A 20,395-nucleotide genomic window follows, 5' to 3' on the forward strand; every position below is an offset into this window, starting at 1 on the left:
AAAAAAATAAAGGAAAGAAAAAAAAATAGCAGTCATATATAAATGACACAAGAACCAGTTTGAGAAATTTCCCACTGCTGACCAAGTTTCTTCAAAACAAATCTTCAAAACAAATAATGACATTTACAGATTAAAACACAATGAGTATTTTAAAAAATTATTGTGGAGACCAGAGATGGACAGTCTACACTATCAAGTTAACACAGGAAATATTTTCTTGTAAAATTAAACATACTGGGTATTTGTTTAGTTATATACAGTATAATAAATATTTTGAAGGAATATGTGATCCACTCCACTATAGTTTGTAGGTGACTGTGCTGCTACCTAAGAATGCTCTGAAAATTAATTAAAAGGGATCTAGTCAATGGAAAAAACACAAGAAACATAAAAGAATTCATAATTTGTATATTAACACTAAAAACCAATCAAATAAGACAGAAGGAAGGAGTCTTTCTTAAAGTAGAATACCAATTAATAACTGTCAAAGAATGACAGGGTTAGAAAGATCACCATTCTTGCAACTTATATAGTAAGAATAAATTCAGGCAAGAATGACCTTTTATAGAGTGTTTTTTCCTACATTACTTACAGCTAAATTCTTTGTTAAGTGAAACTATGAACAAAAGCTGTAGTGTGTAGATGAAATTAAATATAAAAGAATAAGGTTTTATAGAAGAGTCCTATTAAAAGTCTGTATGTAATGCTGATGGTTTATTTTTTCCACAAAACTATTCTGAATTTAATGGTGCGACTTAGAATTCTTAGCAACATTTTGACCAATTATCTAAATTGCGTAGCTTCAACTTCTGTCTAATCTTCAGAGTCATTAACTTTTTTTCTGATGAATTCTGATGTACCATATGTTCTTTTCCAATTTTCCTTTTTGTATCTTTTCAGCAAACTGCAGCTAACGTCAAAGCATAAAATGACTATTTTACCTACGCACACTTTTTTTGTCATTTATACAGTTGTTTTGCTTAGATTTTTCATTGCTAACCACCTGATGTACAGTACATAACATCCATTTTAAAATTTTTAAAAGTTGGTTATATTTCATAAGTTGGTGAAAGTTAAGGAAACAATAAGGAAACTATAAGAAATAATAATCTTAAGAAAAATTCTTAGCAGCTTTCTAAATTTATCAACTGCTTTTTCTAAGTTAAACATATTTTTATAAAATGACTAAAATTTTCACATTCTAAGGTAATTAGTGATTTTAGCTTTGTCCAAATGATTAACAAAATAGTAAGTTTCTGCAATTAAGGTGCCTTGTTTAGTTCTTTTTTCTATCTCTTCATTCCTTCTTAGTTTCTGGGAAGGTATAAGTATGCATTATGAGGCAAGGAGATAATTTTTACTTACGATTAATATTGGAGCTCCTGTCATGGCTCAGCAGAAACGAATCTGACTAGTATCCATGAGGACACAGGTTCAATCCGTGGCCTCACTCAGTGGGTTAAGGATCCCATGTTGCCATGAGCTGTGGTATAGGTCGCAGACATGGCTCCTATCCTGTGTTACTGTGGCTGTGGAATAGGCCAGTGGCTACAGTTCTGATTTGACCCCTACCCTGGGAACTTCCATATGCTTCAGGTGCTGTCCTAAAAAGACCAAAAAAAAAAAAAAAACCAACAACGTCTAAATGTTAATTATGTAAATAGAAAGTCACTTGGCAGTTTTTTGAAATTTAAGTGTATGTGCGTGTGTTTGTGTATAAAATTTTTATGGGATTCAAACTTCAGTGTACTCAAGTATCTTGAAATAATGAACATCTGTTTCATCACTACTTAAATATCTAATTTGAAATATCTTTTGCTGATGCAGATGTAAACTAATAAGTTAAAAAAATAAATCAAACATTTCAGTATGGGTGGTTATTAAAATTTTTCAACCATTCCTTGATTTACCAAATTTCCTATCATCTCTGAAGTAGAAAACCAGATGTCAAGGCATTTGAATATATAATCTCTATAACTAGAATATATGTTATAAAAAAAACTGACCTACCTAACATAACTTTATGTTCTTGTGCATTAAAATATCTAATATAATGATCTAAATGTTAGGACCTATCGCTGCTTTAAAGAAATTCTCCATTGGAGTTCCCATCGTGGTGCAGTGGAAACGAATCTAACTAGGAACCATGAAGTTGCGGGTTTGATCCCTGGCCTCACTCAGTGGGTTAAGGATCCAGCCTTGCCACGAGCTGTGGTGTAGCTTGCAAACGCAGCTCAGATCCAGAGTTGCTGTGGCTCTGGAGTAGGCTGGCAGCTGTAGCTCCAATTAGACCCCTTGCCCGGGAACTTCTATCTGCCACAAGTGCGGTCCTAAAAAGACAAAAGACAATAAAATAAAAAATAAAAAAATAAATGAAATTCTCCATGGAAAAAAAATGGAAAATCTCATCAGTGAAGAAAATGCAAGCATTTTCTGTTATTAGTCTACATATATCTAAAGTCTTCTTTAAAAAAATAGTGCAAGCTGTTCTGTTCTTCATGATTTAATAATTATAGCAACTATTGTATTAGTTTACATCCTTGAAATATGAATATATCCATCTTGTGAAAAATAGAAGTGGAAGAAAAAATGTCAATTAGCTTGGCAAGATCTTGCAAGAACAAATTAGTCTTCTTCTAAATGGCCTCAAAGTAGTTTCTTATAAAGGAAAAACATGAAGTGTAATATACAGCTTCACCGATGTGCAGTTAGGAAATGCTATCTCAATTGCTGAAAAATCAGAATCATTGGAAAATCATTAAAGATAACCAGATCCTACAAAGAAGATAAAATATACAGCCACTTTAAATATTGTTTCTAGATAAGGATAGTTTATCTGGGCCTACATATTTTTTTTTAGATAACAATTATGATTAGATTTAGACATAAAGTTCTGGAAAAGGTAAGACAGTTCTTATGCTTTTTTTTTGTTGTTGTTGTTATTTGCTTGCTTTTTAGGGCTGTACCCACAGCATATGGAAGTTCCCAGGCTGGGGTTCAAATTGGAGCTATAGCTGCCTGCCTATGCCACAGCCACAACAACATGAGATCCAAGCCACATCTGCAAACTACACCACAGCTCACGGCAACGCTGGATCCCCAACCCACTAAGTGAGGCCAGGGCTTGAACTTGCATCCTCATGGATGCTAGTCAGATTCATTTCCACTGCGTCGCAACAGGAACTCAGGTTATGCTTTATTTATTTAACTTTGCATGCGCAATGATTAACTTAGAGCCTTATAACTAAAAGGAGTATAATGAAAGTATTTTGCATAAATGGTTGAATGAACATCTGAATGAAAGGAAATATTTGAGGGGTTTGTTTCAATTAAACAAAATATCTCACAAATTAGTTTTTTTCCCTTTAAATTTTATATTTTACTTTAACTCCATATATTGTCTGTTAAGAACCTTGGAAACGGCTTCATCTTAGTTAAGATGAATACTAGAAGAACATAACTAAAGAATTTGTTTAACTCCTGTTCTAGCTTTTAAAACAACAGTTTTATCTATTAAAACCCTGTATAAAATACTTAACTGTAGTAATACCCAAATAGAAAATTTAGTAAAAGAATCTGGGATTAATCATTGGATTCATTCAAAATTGTCACCAAAAGCCATGGAGAAAAGTAGAGTAAGGAGTTATCAACTGCCCTGGAAAGGGAGAAAAGATGTTACTATTTAAAAGTAGGTTAAGGGAAACCCTCCTTGGTAAGGTGATATTTGAACAGAGACTTAAAGGAAGAGAAGAGGCTAATCATGAAGACATTAGAAGGAAGCTTTTTCAGGCAGAATGAACAGCAAGTACAATGTGTGACCTCGACTGAGTGGTATGTGTGAGCAAATTGCAGGAAGACAAGTATGGTTGAGGTAGGAAGAATGAGAAAGAGAATGGAAGTAGATAAAATCTGGAGGGTAGTACCAGGTCAGTTCATGTAACCTTGTTGGCCATTTTAAGGCTTTGGGATTTTTATTTGTAAGAGATGGAAAGCCATTTCAATATTTTGAGCAGAAGATTGGAATGATACAGGATTTACATGTATTTCAAAAGGATCACTCGGGTTCAGCGAAGAGAAGAGGAAAATGAAAAGTCAATTCAATACAGGCAAGATATGATGGTGACATTACTGTGGACAGAGCTTTGGAAGTGCTAGGAACTAAACTTAGCAGAATTTTAGGAAAAACCAACAAGATTCAGTATTTGGATTCAGTATTTGGTCAGGGACAAACCCAAGGTGTTTAGCCTGAAGTTAGTGAACCTGAAGGATCAAGTTATATTTTATTAAAACGGAGGAGACTGACAGAGGAGCAGGGTTGGAGAGGTAGAAATCAAGAGCTTGGGGCAGGATGATGACGTCCACTAGAGAACCACGTAACGATGTTAAGTTGATACCAAGAGATAGAATTCACCAAAGAGACAGGAATTTGCCAGTCATGACCATTTAGCTAGTGTTTCGTAGAAGAAATCATCTTGGAAGTGAGTGAAATAGTAAAGAAAATAGTCTAAGGACTGATATAAAGTTCAAATTCTTATACTTTAAAAATGTAGTAAAAGCCTTTAGTTTATCAGGCCTGTAAGTCTCACACTTGCAATTATTGAAAATAAAGATGTATTTTGAAAATAAAAGAATGGTTGGCTATTTGTATTCATTATGTGGTATCCTTGATTTTATTTTATTTTATTTATATATTTATTTATTTATTACTGTTATTTCCCGAATACAATATTTTTTTCTACTGTACAGCACGATGACCCAGTTACACATACATGTACACATTCTATTTTCTCACATTATCCTGCTCCATTGTAAGTGACTAGACATAGTTCCCAGTGCTACACAGCAGGATCTCATTGCTAATCCATCCCAAAGGCAATGGTTTGTATCTATTAACACCAAGCCCCCCCTCCATCCCACTCCCTCCCCCTCCCCCTTGGCAACCACAAGTCTATTCTCCAAGTCCATGATTTTCTTTTCTGTGGAAAGGTTCATTTGTGCCCTATATTAGATTCCAGATATAAGTGATATCATATGGTTTTTGTCTTTCTCTTTCTGACTTACTTCACTCAGGATGAGCGTCTCTAGTTCCATCCATTTTTTATTTTTTTATTTTTTAGAATAAAAAGACATGGGATATAGTTTGACTCCACAGAGAGAATAATATGAGCAATCTGGCTTCTGTTTACAAACTAATGTGTGATTTTTCAGGCCCAGCCATAAGCCATTACAAAGGCTTTACCAGGCAGGCCTCCCTGGGAAAGCTGGCCATGCCACCTCATTATTGGAGCACAGCCCTCAAGTGCAGCCTCTGAAGGGAGTTGCAGTCAAAGTGTCAGGCCTCCCTACCTGGTCTTTGTCTTCTCATTTTTCATTCCTAGCCCAGACACCTTTTTCTTCCAGGGTATTTTTTATCTAGGGTCCCAAATAGAGGTCTTTTTCAGGTGCCTTTGCTGTGGCCTCCTTATAGGCGAAGGAGGAAGAAAATTCGAAGGTAATTTTACCATATATATATATATATATATATATATATATATATATATATAGTAAAAATATTTTTTTAAAAAATTCTTAGTCCTATACCTGCGCTCTCCTCTCAACCCCAAGGTCTATAAAACTGACAGGGCCTTTTGTTCAGGACTTCCTCAACAGTGAGCAGCTCCTACCCTCACTTCTGTGTTAATCTACCAAAGTGATGCACCATTCAGGGAGTGAAATGGAACGAGGGGAGTTGGAGCTTTTTCTCTTCTTTTCTTTTTTTTCAGAATCTAGCTTATATCATAACAGTAAGTAAGTAAAGATTTAACCCTTTCATTTTGGGTTTCATATTAAGCTAGTCTGACACTTGATGACTGTTCTCTCTCAGTCCAGCTGAGCTCCTAACAATGTGAATTATCCTTCTACATGTGTTATCAAAACAGATTCAATATATTTTACCAACATTGTGGAGCTTAAGTTTTTATTGAGGCATTGTCCTGCATTTGACATGTATTATGAGTTTAGCATTTACTGATATTTAGGTAGTTATTCCAAAAATTCCATAAACTTTTTTTTTTTTTTGGTACACAAATACTGCTGGGGTCTTATGTTGATACTTTCATGTTTCCAGTAATGTCTTGGCAGATACATAAATAAACAAATTGTATCTTCACACTGGACTCTTTCTCCTCCTAATTCTTCTAGCAACATTGTTAAATAATTATACACCCAATGAATTAATGGTAAGCAGCAATTTTGGTGTTGTAACTACAATGTACTTTAGTATAACTATAATTATACAAGTTTCAAAAATTTATTTTTATTGCTTGCTTAGTACAAAACCTGATAAAGTTTAATCTGTGTTAAAATCTGTCATTATTTTATACAGAACATGTTCTAAGATTTTGATGAGAAGATAAAATACTGAAATTCAGTCAAAGACAAGGCCATTTTGAACCTAGATATATAGGAAAAAATTACGTAGGCATCACTATGAGGAGTGGAATGTGCATATTAAGATTACTTAGCTTTTACCTAGCACCTTATGTTTCATAAGAATTTTAATATTCAAATAGCATTCTTATTTATATTTTCAATGTTGCCAGTAGGACTCGACCAAACTGTCTTAGCCATGACAAGTACAGTTCACTGAGATTTATGTAGAGGAAATGAAATAAAAATAGGTGTTAAAAGCTGGTTCAATTTTGAGCTCTGTCTGGCTTGCTAGTTGATGATTTCTATCCAAATCACTAAACTTCTCTGAGTCCCAATTTCCTCAATCTCTAAAGTTATTACAGGAATCAAGTTAGTTGGTATAGTTAAAAATGACATATATTATGTTGTACTACTTACTCCTGTAATACTTTACTACAGTGTTAAAATTGTGGAATTTCTTGGTGAAATGTATTGAATCTTATGTGTGGCAGCAGGTAGACTCTGCCTAGGAAGGTCTGGAGCCTTCACTTTCCACCTAATTCCCCAGTTCTTTTCTCCTTCATTTCCATTGCCCATCAGGCAAATGACCTCAGGTATTACTTTATTCAAAGGGCATTTGTTCTTGTGGAATCAATCTCTTTTCTCAGCAAGAACCCTCTCTCCTTCCTCACATCCCTCGGGGCTAGATTATCCCAGCTGGCCAGTGAAGGGCCACCAATCAGAAAGAAATGGCTTTGTGGCAGAAAGAGCTCTGGAATTAGCCTTGAAAAATCTGAAATCTTTGGCCTTAATTGAGTACTTCTTTAATGTTCAGATGATAACAAGTTCTTGTTTTCTTAACTGTGCAATGGGGCTAGTAATACTCTTTAATACTCTCACTACCTCTTGACATTGTGAAGATCAAACAAAATCAGGTCCCCTAAAGCACTTGTAAATGATAAAAACGTATTTTAAAAAGTGGGTGTTACAGTCCAGTTAAACTCTTGCATTCCAGCAGAAGGAAGGCACTGAAGACTCCCCAGAACGTCCTATCATTTTGAAAAGGTGTTTGAGTATTTGAGAAATGCCTTCCAGAGAGAGTAGCTCTCCTTTATTGTTTAAATGAAAGGAGTGGCATAGAAAACAAGTTGGGAAAGATGTATTTATTTGGAGAGGTGTTATTATCACTTATGGAAAATCTGATAATTTAAGTGCAGGAATATATGATTAAACTACATTATCTCTAAGTTTTATTTTTAAGAATCATGCAAGGTAAGGCTGGGAATAGTGATTCCTCTGGAATAAATCTCTTGCATATCTAATCTCATGTTGACTATATCTTTCTTAGACAACCCAGGTATCCTCTTAGACATTTACATGTGCCACCCCCACTGCACATGCACCAAAGTCAGAATTCCTTTAGAGAATGAACTCTAGGATTTGCTCCAAAAGGGTCACATTAAAAGAATGGATAAAAGGAGTTCCTGTGTGGCTCAGCGGTAATGAACCCAACTAATATCCATCAGGATGGGTGTTTGATCCCTGGACTTTCTCAGTGGGTTAAGGATTTAAGGGTCTGGTGTTGCCATGAGCTTTGGTGTAGGTTGCAGATGAGGCTTGGATCCCACATTATTGTGTTTGTGGTGTAGGCCGGCAGCTGTAGCTCCAATTTGAGCCCTAGCCTGGGAACTTCCATATGCTGCAGGTATGTCGTGTTCCCCACACCACCCCACCAAAAAAAAAAGAATGGATAAAAGATTCCTATGGTTTGGAAGCCAGTAATAGAAATGAAAAATATTGACTCTGTTGAGATGAGGTCATCTTGTTACTTTTTATAATACCAGCCATATTTAAAATTGCTTGATGATTCTTAATTCTAAAAACTGGGTCCTAGGGTTTCAAATGTTTCTACACAAATTCTTAAAACTAATGTATATTATGCTGTGTCTACGAGAAGTTCTTGAAACAGAAATGAGTAACAGATGGTTTTTCATCTACTAGAAGGACTTTCGATTTAGATATTCAAGATGAGATTTCACAATATTTGGACTAAATCCAATTGTCCTGGAACTGATAAATGGAAAACTCTGGTGATTTTCTTTAATGAGATTGGATATAGTAGATGGATAGTTGTCTGTTTGACTCTAAACGACCTTTTTTGTTTGTTTCTATGAAAAGACTAGATATAACATATGTCAAATGATTACCATTAGAAGAAGTTATAGTCAGAGTTTCATAAAACAAACAAACAGAAAACATTTTAAAACCTGAAAGTCATCGATATGCCTTTGGCTAAATGTCTGTCACAATTCAGTGTTGAAGACTAAGTGAAGGGTATTTTTTTACATTTAGCAGAATTGAAAATTAGAACTGTTTAGTGGGAAAAGTGATGGTGGCAAAAAAGAAAAAAGCTGAGTCCAAGGTTTTTGTTTGTTTGTTTTGGATGGCTTGTGACTATTAAAAGCTGTTGCCAAAGAAATTGTATTTAGATTCCAATCAGTTTGAATAGGAACTAAAACAATAGCAAGATTCCTCAAGCACTTTGTGATGATCACAGATGTGTTGATTATTTCCATTTTCCACAATTTACTAGAGAAGGTTTAAATTTGCTGTTACTTGTTATTTTTATGACAAAAGTCTTATTTCATTAATAGTTACTCTCATCTATTCTGAGGGCAATTTGGCTTCACTTTATTTCTTTGTTAATATACTTGCAAAGTGATAGTATGTTTGGAACAATTTGGAAATAAAATACTGTTCTAAAAATATAATTTAAAAATCATAATGTTTATAATAATATTTCACATTGAGAGCCACCATTCCTAATGTTTCTGTGACTTGATGTTAATGTATTTTGCTTTTTGTAGAGGTTACCACATTTCTTTTATCTTTCTCCACATCAAAACATGAAAGAAGGCCACACACAACACACACACAACAAATACCCTGTATTTAGTCAGGCTAATTTAAGTTCAAGTCTTACTCTGCCATTTACCAACAGCAGGACCTGAACAGATAACTCTAGTACAAAAACCTTCAGTAAATCATTTTAAAATAGCTACTTCACAGGGAGACTAAGGAATTAAGTGAAATGATGGACCAAGAATTGCCGGTATTTAAACACATATTGGCAATGAATTTTCTTCCCTAACATGGTTCCATTTCCTACCTTCACCCTACTCCCTAGCCAGGAATTTTTCAGATAGTAGAATTAAGGCATTCATAAAATTATTTAATATGCTTTTTAAGATAACTTTGAATAAAATATCTTCCATGAAATTTTCTTGTGGTAGAGAAAAATTAAAGAGGAAAATTGTTTAAGCTTTGAGTAGTCAATGTGGAATTAATTTTTATAAATTCAAAAATACTATTTTTGAAAACCCCTTCCTTAACTTGAAAACATGTTCCTTCCTTAACTTGGTTTGAAATATCTTCAATAATGGTAAAATTACCTGACATAAATAATGTATAAATTCTTTTACCCAGCTATTTTTTCCTTGAAATATTAAATGTATATTTCTGTATGTGCATATATACTACAAGTTCTTGAGCTAAGAATATTGTTTTAAGTTGTCTTATGTATGAGATATCATACCACATAGTCAGCCTATGGAAATGGAAACTTAGTTTTGGGAAACCCTCTGGGAACTTAAATATTTGTGATCTCTGTAAGATATTGCTGATCACAACCATATGAGGTTATCATTTCAGAAGATCTTGGCCATTTTTAGCAAATAATATTCTCTGTTAGCCATGGAACTAGGATTGCTGAATTTTATTGGCTAGGATTTTTATAAAATATATTACCTACACCTATACAATATGTCTATAGTTTTCTTTTTTTTTCCGTTTTAGATCTTAAAACATATTATCTGAAAAAGTTAAATTGAGAGGTTTTTAAAAGTTATTTCTAGCCTGTTCCTTGAAATATAAAATAATTCTTTGTTCAATGTCTCTGACTCCTGTGCCTTTTCCCTCTGATTCACATTGTTACTGTAATACCTAACATGTCAAACATGTCTATTTCTGTTGCCTTGTTACTATAGTGTAATTGCACAAAGTAATCTCAAATGTCTCCATTCTTTTTCTATTTAATGTTTTATCTTTCTAACATTTATTTCCAAGTTTGGTTACATGAGTTAGGTTTTTTACTCTCTTGTTTTACAAGTGATTTTCCTTTTTTACTTTTTAATTGCTTGCCTGTGTTTATCAATTCAGTTCATGTCATGTTTATCAGTTTATAATTTTTATTTACTATTTTTTTATGGTCTGGTTTTCCTGCATTTGTTGTATTATTTAACTGGGTTTTTACTCATTCCATTTTCTTTTTTTCTAATTGACAATGATAACATTAAATACATGATTAAATATATATTACATTTCATTCATTCTTAAAATTTTTATACCTTTGTTTTATTATAATCAAGGTATAGTTATCATTTTTTTCTCTTATGAATCATTATTTCAATGATTCTTTAAAATGATAGTTATTAATTTCCTCTTATATCATAGCTATATTGATCCCTGACTATCTCAAGGTTACAATATAGAGGACAATCAGTTAACCAATTAATGCATATGTATATATATACTTATAAAAAGTTACTGCTAATGATAAATGATACAAAGTGAATAAATGGGGCTCAGATCAATCAGATATAAAGAACAGAGAATAATAATTGGGTCACTTTGTTGTACAGAAGAAATTGGCATAACATTGTAAATTAACTATACTTTAATTTTTAAAAAAAAGAGCCAAGAACAGAGAATAATTATAGGGGTCCTATACTTATAGGGTAGTCAGAGGATGCCTCCTTTAGAGTACAATTAAACTTAGATCTGCAGTGTAAAAATGGGCTAACAAAGCAAATTATAGGTGAAAGAGTAGTCTAAGTGGAAATAATAAATTATACCATAGTTCTTGATTATAAACATCCAAAGTCTTTGAAATGGCACTAGACATACTATAGATATTGGCATGGCCACATACTGCAGGACTTTCTAGGAAATAAGTAAATGAATTAAGTCTTACTTCTTGATGAGAAAGGTGAAAAATCACATTGTAAAAAAAATAAGCAAACAAAAATCCCATGTATATTGGGAAATGTTGCAACCATTTCTGGAAAGCACAGATCTACTGTTCAGCTGGTTCAGTAAATAATGGAACTCTGGAAATACGATTTAATTCATATACATCCAAAGAGCCAGTCACATCTTTATTTCATTGAATGTATCATTTTAAAGGCTATTTTAATTTTCATCTTGATTGTTTAAGGAAAGCAGGTGATGGTTAAAAACTATACCATTTAAAGACCTTTAGGAAACATACATTTTCCATAATAGTAGAATAAGCATTTCAGCATATTAGTTTTCTCTATGATGAATCACAAAATGAATCAGCTTTACACTAGGAAGTCAGTGCAGTTCAATAAACTAATCAATGAACTAAGGCTTAAGCATATGGTATACATATTCTACTCCCCCCAAGATATCTTAAGCTCATCAAAATACTCCAAACCAGATGCAGATCCATTTTTTTTTAACGCAACAGCAAAATCCATCCCAGAAAAGATTTTTTATACACACCTTGGAATTTCTTGCAATATATTCTCAAGACATTCTTGAATGTCTACCTTCCTCACTGTTCAACCAATCAATCAGAATATATTGGGAAGTTGCTCTATAAAAACTGAGAAAACCTGTAATACAATTGGCATTTTATAATTATGTATTTATTCACAAAGGTTAATAAAGTGATAAAAACATTGAGTCATGATTTACACTCAGACTGATACCATTCAAGCATATGCTCAACATCATCGAATACTAAATAGAAGGTCATGAGTGCCACATTCATCTAGTCATACATGTCTGTCAATAATTGCTGCAGCCAAGTCACTGTGCTAAGCGTTTTACTTTCTTTGCTTCCTATAATGTTTTCAATAAGCCTGTATGTACAGTGTCTAAATGAATAGAGGGTAGTTTTTTTTTTTTTTTAAATCTGTAACCACAAGGAATTCTGAGATGAGCAGTCTAAGTCTTATATGGTAACTCACCAGTGGTATAATGAGCTCTATTCTATCTATACATTAGCTTTTGCACATCCAGGTCTTCTATCTGAATTCCAAGAGAAAGAAGGGGAAGGATAAAAGCTGATTGCCCTAAGGGCTGATTGCAGACATTAACCCAGTATATTTCTTAAGAAGAAGGAACATCTAGACACTTCCTTATATCTAATTAATGAAAATTGGATCACATGCTCACTCTTCAATTATAATAAAGTCTGGGGAGACACATATGTATTTTCTTTATTTGCCTCTATAATAGAGAAAGGCCAGGAGAAAGAAGGAGTTTTAGAATATTTTTTATTGAAGTACAGTTTATTTACAATTTTGCAGTGGTTCAGTTCTACAGCAAAGTGATTCAATTATACACACGCACACACACACATTCTTTTCAAATTTTTTCCAATATAGGTCGTTACAAGATATCGAATATAGTTCCCTGTGCCTTATTATTTTATATATAGTAATGTGTATCTACCATTCCCACACTCCTTATTTATCCCCCCCTCCCTTTCCCCTTTGGTAAGCATAAATCTATGTTATATGTCTATGAGTTTATTTCCATTTTGTAAATAAGTTTATTTGTATCATTTTTAGATTCCATGTATAAGTGATATCATATATTTGTCTTTCTCTGGAATAATTTTTTGGGGGTATTCGCTTCACAGTGTCTGCTACACTTTGAATACAGTCAGTACATTTGTTGTCATCCATAGTTTACAGTTGAGACAAGTGTGGCTTGAAGGGGTTAAATAGTTTTCCTGGGGCCGTGTGGTCAGAAATCAGTGGATGTGGGCTACAAACTGGGCATCTGAATTCAGAGTTACATTTTCAACTGCTTTACAAAGCTGCTTCTATTACAGTCCTGGATCAAAAGGCCATTATTTTGAAAATTCTCCCTGTCATAAGTCTTTCCCTTCACGTAAATATCAGGGGCAGATATTAACAAATTTGGAGCTTTTGCAAGGTGCCAAATGTTTCCATAAATATTTTTATTCAATAATTTGAGTATATATTAGCCATGATTTTTAGGTTACAAAAAAAACTCCCACCAAGGCTTATAAATATAAATAATTTATCCATGACCACATAGAAGTAAGGGAAGGCTAGGATTTGATTCCACTTCTGTGTGATTTCAGTTGTTACTTTTACTACACAACAATTTTTGTTATTTTCCTACATTTAATGACTATTGCTGATACCACTCATCTATATCTAGTCTATGGAGAATTTTGTAGAAGTAATTTATCTTCTATCTCTGTTACAGATAGATATATAGACATATATTGTGGTTTAAAAAATAAAGCTTATCGTCTTAACTGGTATAGTTCAGTTGTGTTTACTATTTTTACATTATTGTGCAGTAGCTCTTTATAAGTCCTTCATTTTGCAAAACTGAAACTATATCCATTAAACAATTACCCATTTCCTCTTCCCTCAAGCCCTTGGCAACTACTACTACTCTCTGTTTCTATGAATTTCACTGTTTTAGATATTTCATAAAGGGGACTCTACAGTACAAGTGTACCTTGCTTTTCAAAAGTTGACTTTATGCCACTTCACATTCATGGAAAGACCTACATTGTTACCTGTTTTGGTTAACTAAAATAAATCCTAAGAAGATTTTTGCTTTTACCAAAAAATTTTAAAAAGGCAGAAAGTGAAAATAGCATTCGGCATTTGTTTCACATCGTCTTAATAGACGCAACACACACCCTGAGCAGCAAAAACAATAGCACCAATTTCCTTCTCCAGGAACTCCACAGCATCTCAGCATCAAGCCACCATAGCTTTCAACTTTGTGAGCATCTGTACTTAATCTATTGTGTGTATCTGTTAGCAAGATGTCCTAAAGTAATTGCTTCTTTGCTTTATACAGTTTACTTTGTCCTTAGGCAAGTATCTCAACCTCTCTGTGCCTCAGAATCCCTTTGTATAAATTACAGATAAATATAGTAAGTACTTAGTGATGTTGTAAGAATTAAGATAGTTATTATAAATAAAACTCTTAGGATAATGCCAAGTATACATTATATACCAGCAAAAATTACTTTTTCTTATTGTCATATTGTATTTTATTCCTCACTTTTTTTTTAATTCTAAGAAGCCATCCCCGCTCATAATTCCTCATGGAAAAACATAGCTCATTCTTACTACGCTTAGTTCAATATGCCACCTGAAATTTCCCGTATTACAGTTATTTGTCAAAGCAGATTAAATCAGAATTGAATTATGCTGTGCTTGTGTATCACAGGTATTCAATTGCAGACTAGTCAATACCATCAATACATTTTAAACTTTCAGCTTCATGTGCAGTTGAATTTTTGTAAATAGTTCTGGGCACATTATAGAAACTCCATATGTAACTATTACACTCTAATTTATAATAATCATTAAAGTCAGAAACTATGTCAAATTTACTGTTGCAATCCCAGCAAGAAAGAAAGAGCTAGGAAGACCTTGATCTTGTCTTTCTTGGTCTTATTTCTCTTCCTTTGCTTTCTTTGCAAATTGTCAAGAAAAAAGAGGTATACCATAGAGACAAAGGAGAAGAAGAAACACTTATACTAACTGGAATTTTGACAGCAAATGTCAGTTTTTTAAAAATCTGTAAATTAGCCTTTTGTTCTGAAACAAGCATATACATAAACATTGACTGCACCAATGTGCCAAAAATAATGCCAGCCTGTATCAGAGAAAATGGATCTGGAGAGAAAGAGGTTTACCAAGGCATCTTTGTCCAGCCTTGACTAGTGACTGTGCAAGGAGAGGCACAGGGCTCAGAGTTGCCAGGCACTGCCTCTAGCTCTTGTTTTCCAGGTAAAGAGAAAAGTACTAATGTGACCATAAAGTTCATTGATTCTAATCAGTTCTAAATCTCTCAGTAGTGTCCTCATTGTTCTGGGTCTTTTCCATTTTCCCTTCCAAATGTCTCCAATCTTCTGCTTCCTGCTCTGTGTTCCAGAAAACTGACCTGTATGGATTAGATAAAATGCTCTTTGCTCCTTAGTTTCCAGTTAGAGTTTGCCAGTGAGGAGCAGTAGCAGAAGATCGTAGGGAAGAAGGAATATGCTGTCTCCGAAGTTATTTATTCTACAGGTTCCCTCCAACACAGTTGCCACAAGTTGCCAATGTCCTTCAACTGAAGGTCACCGTGCTCAGCAAATGTCCTTTTGTGCACAGATATTTCTTTCTTGTTTCCTGCAACTGCTCCCTCCTCTGTGGTTACCAGCTTATTCTGGAATTAGTTTCAGGATTCTGGAAGATGCATCATAGGTGCCTTCCTAATAACGCTTTCCCATACTTTAGTAAAGTGTCCTTTTACTAAACCCATCTCAAATTACACAATTCAAATATCTCATAATTCTACTTCTAGACTATGACTGAAAAACATCAAAAAATACTTTGAGTACATTTTCGTACCTTCATTACTCATCCTTGAGAAGACAAAGTCAGGAAAGATGAGAGGATTCTAGATGCAGTACAACCTGATCTAATTCTTTTATAAGCCAACTTAACATCCAGAGTTTATATTGTAAACACAGAATTTATAAGCAAAAGACTTAACCTTGATAGGTGTCATGTTGTCTGGGTCACCCAGGCTTTCTGGATCAAGTTTCTAGTTTACCAAGTGGAGTGCTTACAGTTGGTCCCTCATGTGGCTTAGGCTTTGCTACTGGTCAGCTGAGATCATTAATTTAAGAATTTTTGTGTAGTGAAACAACATGTGAATATTAACTATTAATATTAATGCAAAGTGAGATTTTCATATTTTCCAACATTTTATTATGAGGGCAAACTTTTAAAAAGATAAGCAGGAGTTCCCACTGTGGCACAGCAGAAACGAATCTGACTAAGAACCATGAGATTGCGGGTCCGATCCCTAGCCTAACTCGGTGGGTTCAAGATCTGGCATTGTGAGGGGCTGTGGTATAGGTTGCAGACGCAGCTCAGATCTGGCATTGCTGTGGCTGTGGCTGTGGCATAGGCCGGCAGCTGTAGCTCCGATTAGACCCCTAGCCTGGAAACCTCCATATGCTGCGGGTGCAGCCCTGAAAGGACAAAAGACAAAAAAATAATAATGAAAAATGAAAAATAAAATAAAAAAATAAAAACATAAGCAGTACTGAAAAATTGAAATTTTAGTAGGATAATTTAAAGGTTAAAAGATAAAAATATGAATTGTTAAAATCTAAATCTTAGTATGAATATAAATGAATCAACATTTGGAGATTTGATTTATGTTAAATGTTGAATTTATCATTGCTGAAGGTAACTATTATATAGTATTATCTTAAAGGTGCTTTCCTATTTTATTCAGACTATAAAAATTTTAACAAACTAATTTTTTGTGACTCTGAAATGTAAATTTTAATAATTGAAGTGCACATTCTGAAATTCAGAGACAAGGCACATGAGTAATGTGCAAAGTGAATTAAATATTTATTCCAAAAAAATTATTCAGGAAAAGCTGTTTAGATTTTAATACTGTGAAAAATGTTAAAAGCAAGATAATACCTTGACAGTCACAACTTTAATGAGGCAACATACTTTATTCTGTCTCAAGGGGGAAAATATTAAAATTACTTTAGTAGTTGCATTTATCACTTTTCTTTTACTTAAAGCATCTTGTGTCAATTTTAGTGGTAACAGCAAACTTCTCTTTAGATTAATCTACTTTATCTACTTCAAAAACATTGAAATTATTACGAAGTACACATTTTCATTAATAAAACAGATTTATGATGGATTTTTTTGCAGATTCAAAAGAAGAGAACATAGTTTCTTGATTAATGTCTCTGAGGCTATGAAGTACAGTGGAGAGCAACCAGTTGTGTTATTCTTTTTAAAAATTAAGAAAATGCATTTTCTAAAATGTGGTGCCTTTCTAAATGGTGCAATAGTTATTCCAAAACTTTATGTTTTTTGTAAAGTCCCAGGGTATAAATATTTAGCCTCCAAAGGCCACTTGATTTCTGTTGCACATACTCAACTCTGCCAATATAGTGCTAAAGCAGCCACAGACAATTTGTGAATGAAAAAGCATGGCTTTATGCCAGTAACTATTGCTGCGGCCATAGTATGCCACTCCCTCTTCTAAAAAGTAAATACAGGAATAGCTTATTTTATTGTGCTTTGCTATATTGTGCTTTGTAGATACGTTTTTTTAACAGTGATTGAAAGTATGTGGCATCCCTGTGTCAAACAAATCTATTGGCACCATTTTTTTTTTCCCAATAGCATTAGGTCACCTTCTCTTTCTGTGTCACATTTTGGTAATTCTCCCAATATTTCAAACTTTTTCATTATTATTACATTTATTATGGTAGTGTGTGATATATGATCATTGATGTTACTCTTGTAGTTATTTGGGGTCATCACAAACTGTGCCCATATTAGACGAAGAACCTGATTGTTGAAATGACCACAAAAATTGAGAATATTACATAAGCTGAAATTGATAAAGCAGAGGCTGGGTATGAGAAGATTAATTCCAATTTTGAAAGAATGTATACTGTGTGCAAAATGTTAGAGGAAGAGTCAATCACTGTGGCAAAGTGTGTTGTTGTCTTTAAGAAATTTCTACAACCACCCAACTTTCAGCAACCACTCCCCAGATCAGCATCCATCAACATCTAGGCAAGACAATCCATCAGTAAAAAGATTCTGACTTGCTTAAGGTTCAGATGATGGTTAGCATTTTCAACAATGAAGTATTTTTAATTAAGGTATGTACTTTTTTTAAGAAATAAAACTATTATACACTAATAAACTACAGTATAGTGTACATAACTTTAATATGTACTGGGAAACCAAAAAAAAAAAATTGTGTGACTTACATTTTTGAGATTTTAACTTTATTGCAATAGTCTAGAACTGAACCAGAAATATCTCTGAAGCATGCCTGGTAGTCTATGTTATATTTGACTGGCTATTAGGAGAATGGTTTTAGTACCTGTTTAAAATGTTTCAGCTGAAACTAAGTCCACATTGGAAATGACAAGTAGGGAGATAACAAAAGATTATGCTCTTACTGAATAATATAGGGTTTTTGTGCTTTAAACAGAATTGAGTTGGTTGTTTTTTAGGTTTTAACATCTCTTTTGCGAAGGAAACTTGTTCTAGTGTTGGAATATGAACTATCACATTGTCATCAGTGTAGTTCCATGTAACTGAAAGAGAGTATCTGTACATCTAGAGATACCTATATTTAATTCCAAGTTACAGGTATAGAAGCTTAGAAAATGTATCTAATATAATGAGCTGCAATTTTTTCATCTGTTAAATGGAGCTCTATTTTGAAGAGAAAGTTACTAATATATAATGCACATGGCAGGTGCTCAAGAAACACTAAAACCCCATTCATCTTCATCAGGTTTTTTTATTTGATAAAGACAGCATTGAACCTAAGGGAAGAATCAAACTTTCTTCTTTTAAGAAATAATGGCAGAGAAGTGAAATCTAGGAGGGTGAGGCAGAAGATAACCTCTTTCCTGACTTTCTGGCATTAATTTTCTTCCACTAACTGTTTCCTCAAATGAAATAACACATTTTCATAACACAGGGTATTTGGAATGGCCAGGTATTAACCCAAGCTAATATATTTTGTCCTCATTGATTCACCCGGGGAATAGAATACTAGGCAGTTCCAATTAGGGTGAAATCACAGGTTGTTAGAACAATCCAGTCTATGCAGTCTATGCAGTGAAAGTCATGCATAAACCTTAACTACCCCTGCCTAGCCTTTTAATCCATTTAGTTTAACTCATTTTCATAACTCTGTATCAAAGAGAAACTCACCAATTTATTTTCTTAATTGGAAAAATGTGAAATAACATTGATCAGAAATTAGCTTCAATGCTAAAATCATGAATACATATTCCAAAACAATAAAGGGACACATGTGTATGAAAACTATAAAAAAGGGCACATTTCAAGAGAATGTAACTCTTTATTTCATAACAAGTTACTGCATTTATTTTGCACTTAGAATCAAGGGACAGAATACCTTGAGATACCTTTGCCACATACTCACAAAATGCTCCTCAAAATGATGAGGCAGAAGCTGGCAACAGAAACCAATGCAATCACGAGCCATAAAACTTTATTATACGAAGTGACACCATACACTTAATGGACACAAATAACAGTTATTACAGTGGTTTATCGAGATATAAACTATTTCCATTTAAGTCAACTATATCTTGAAAGTCCTTTAATGAGCTGTTTTCAGTTTAACTGCATTACAGTCATCACAGGCTTATCTTAACTATTCACAGACTTAAAGGTTCCAGGAACACTTCATTACCCAAAAATAAATTATTTCAAGACAAATCTTCAGAAATTGAGAGTCGGGAATCAACTTCCTAGATTTGTCTGGTTACACAGCAGCCTTTTTCTATTCACAGTTCTCCTCCTTTTCTCTCTTTATCCAAATACATTATTACTATTATTTTGTCTTAGAAAGAAACGTTATTTGGAGAGAAAGCCCTTTTAGTGAGGAACAGATTTTTACAAAATAATAATGATCTGGACAGATTGTATTTCAGATATTATTCTTTTCAACATCCCTAGTGTGGGAAAAAACAGGTCAATAGGAAAAATAAGCATTTGAGTAAGATGTTAAAAGTAACAGCAAAACGAGTATGACATCTGTTTAATGTCTGTTTATGCACAAAAACCTACTGTGCAATCCAGGACTCCCTCTTTTTCACACACAGCATGTCATTCAGTTACTTTTGTCTATTAATCACAGCTTCAAGACTGCCTCATTTCCTTTCTTATTCAGGATGTATCTTTCCCCCTTCTCCATTGAATTTCAATCACCAGAATACTGACTGTCATTCTCTCTCACCTCATGTATTAAGTTAGCTTCCTAACTGGCTTTTCTTACTCCAAACATCACACACTAATAAGATGAAACTCCTGCAGGATTCATA

Source organism: Phacochoerus africanus, chromosome 10, assembly GCF_016906955.1.
Source record: "Phacochoerus africanus isolate WHEZ1 chromosome 10, ROS_Pafr_v1, whole genome shotgun sequence".
Taxonomy (NCBI): Eukaryota; Metazoa; Chordata; class Mammalia; order Artiodactyla; family Suidae; genus Phacochoerus; species Phacochoerus africanus.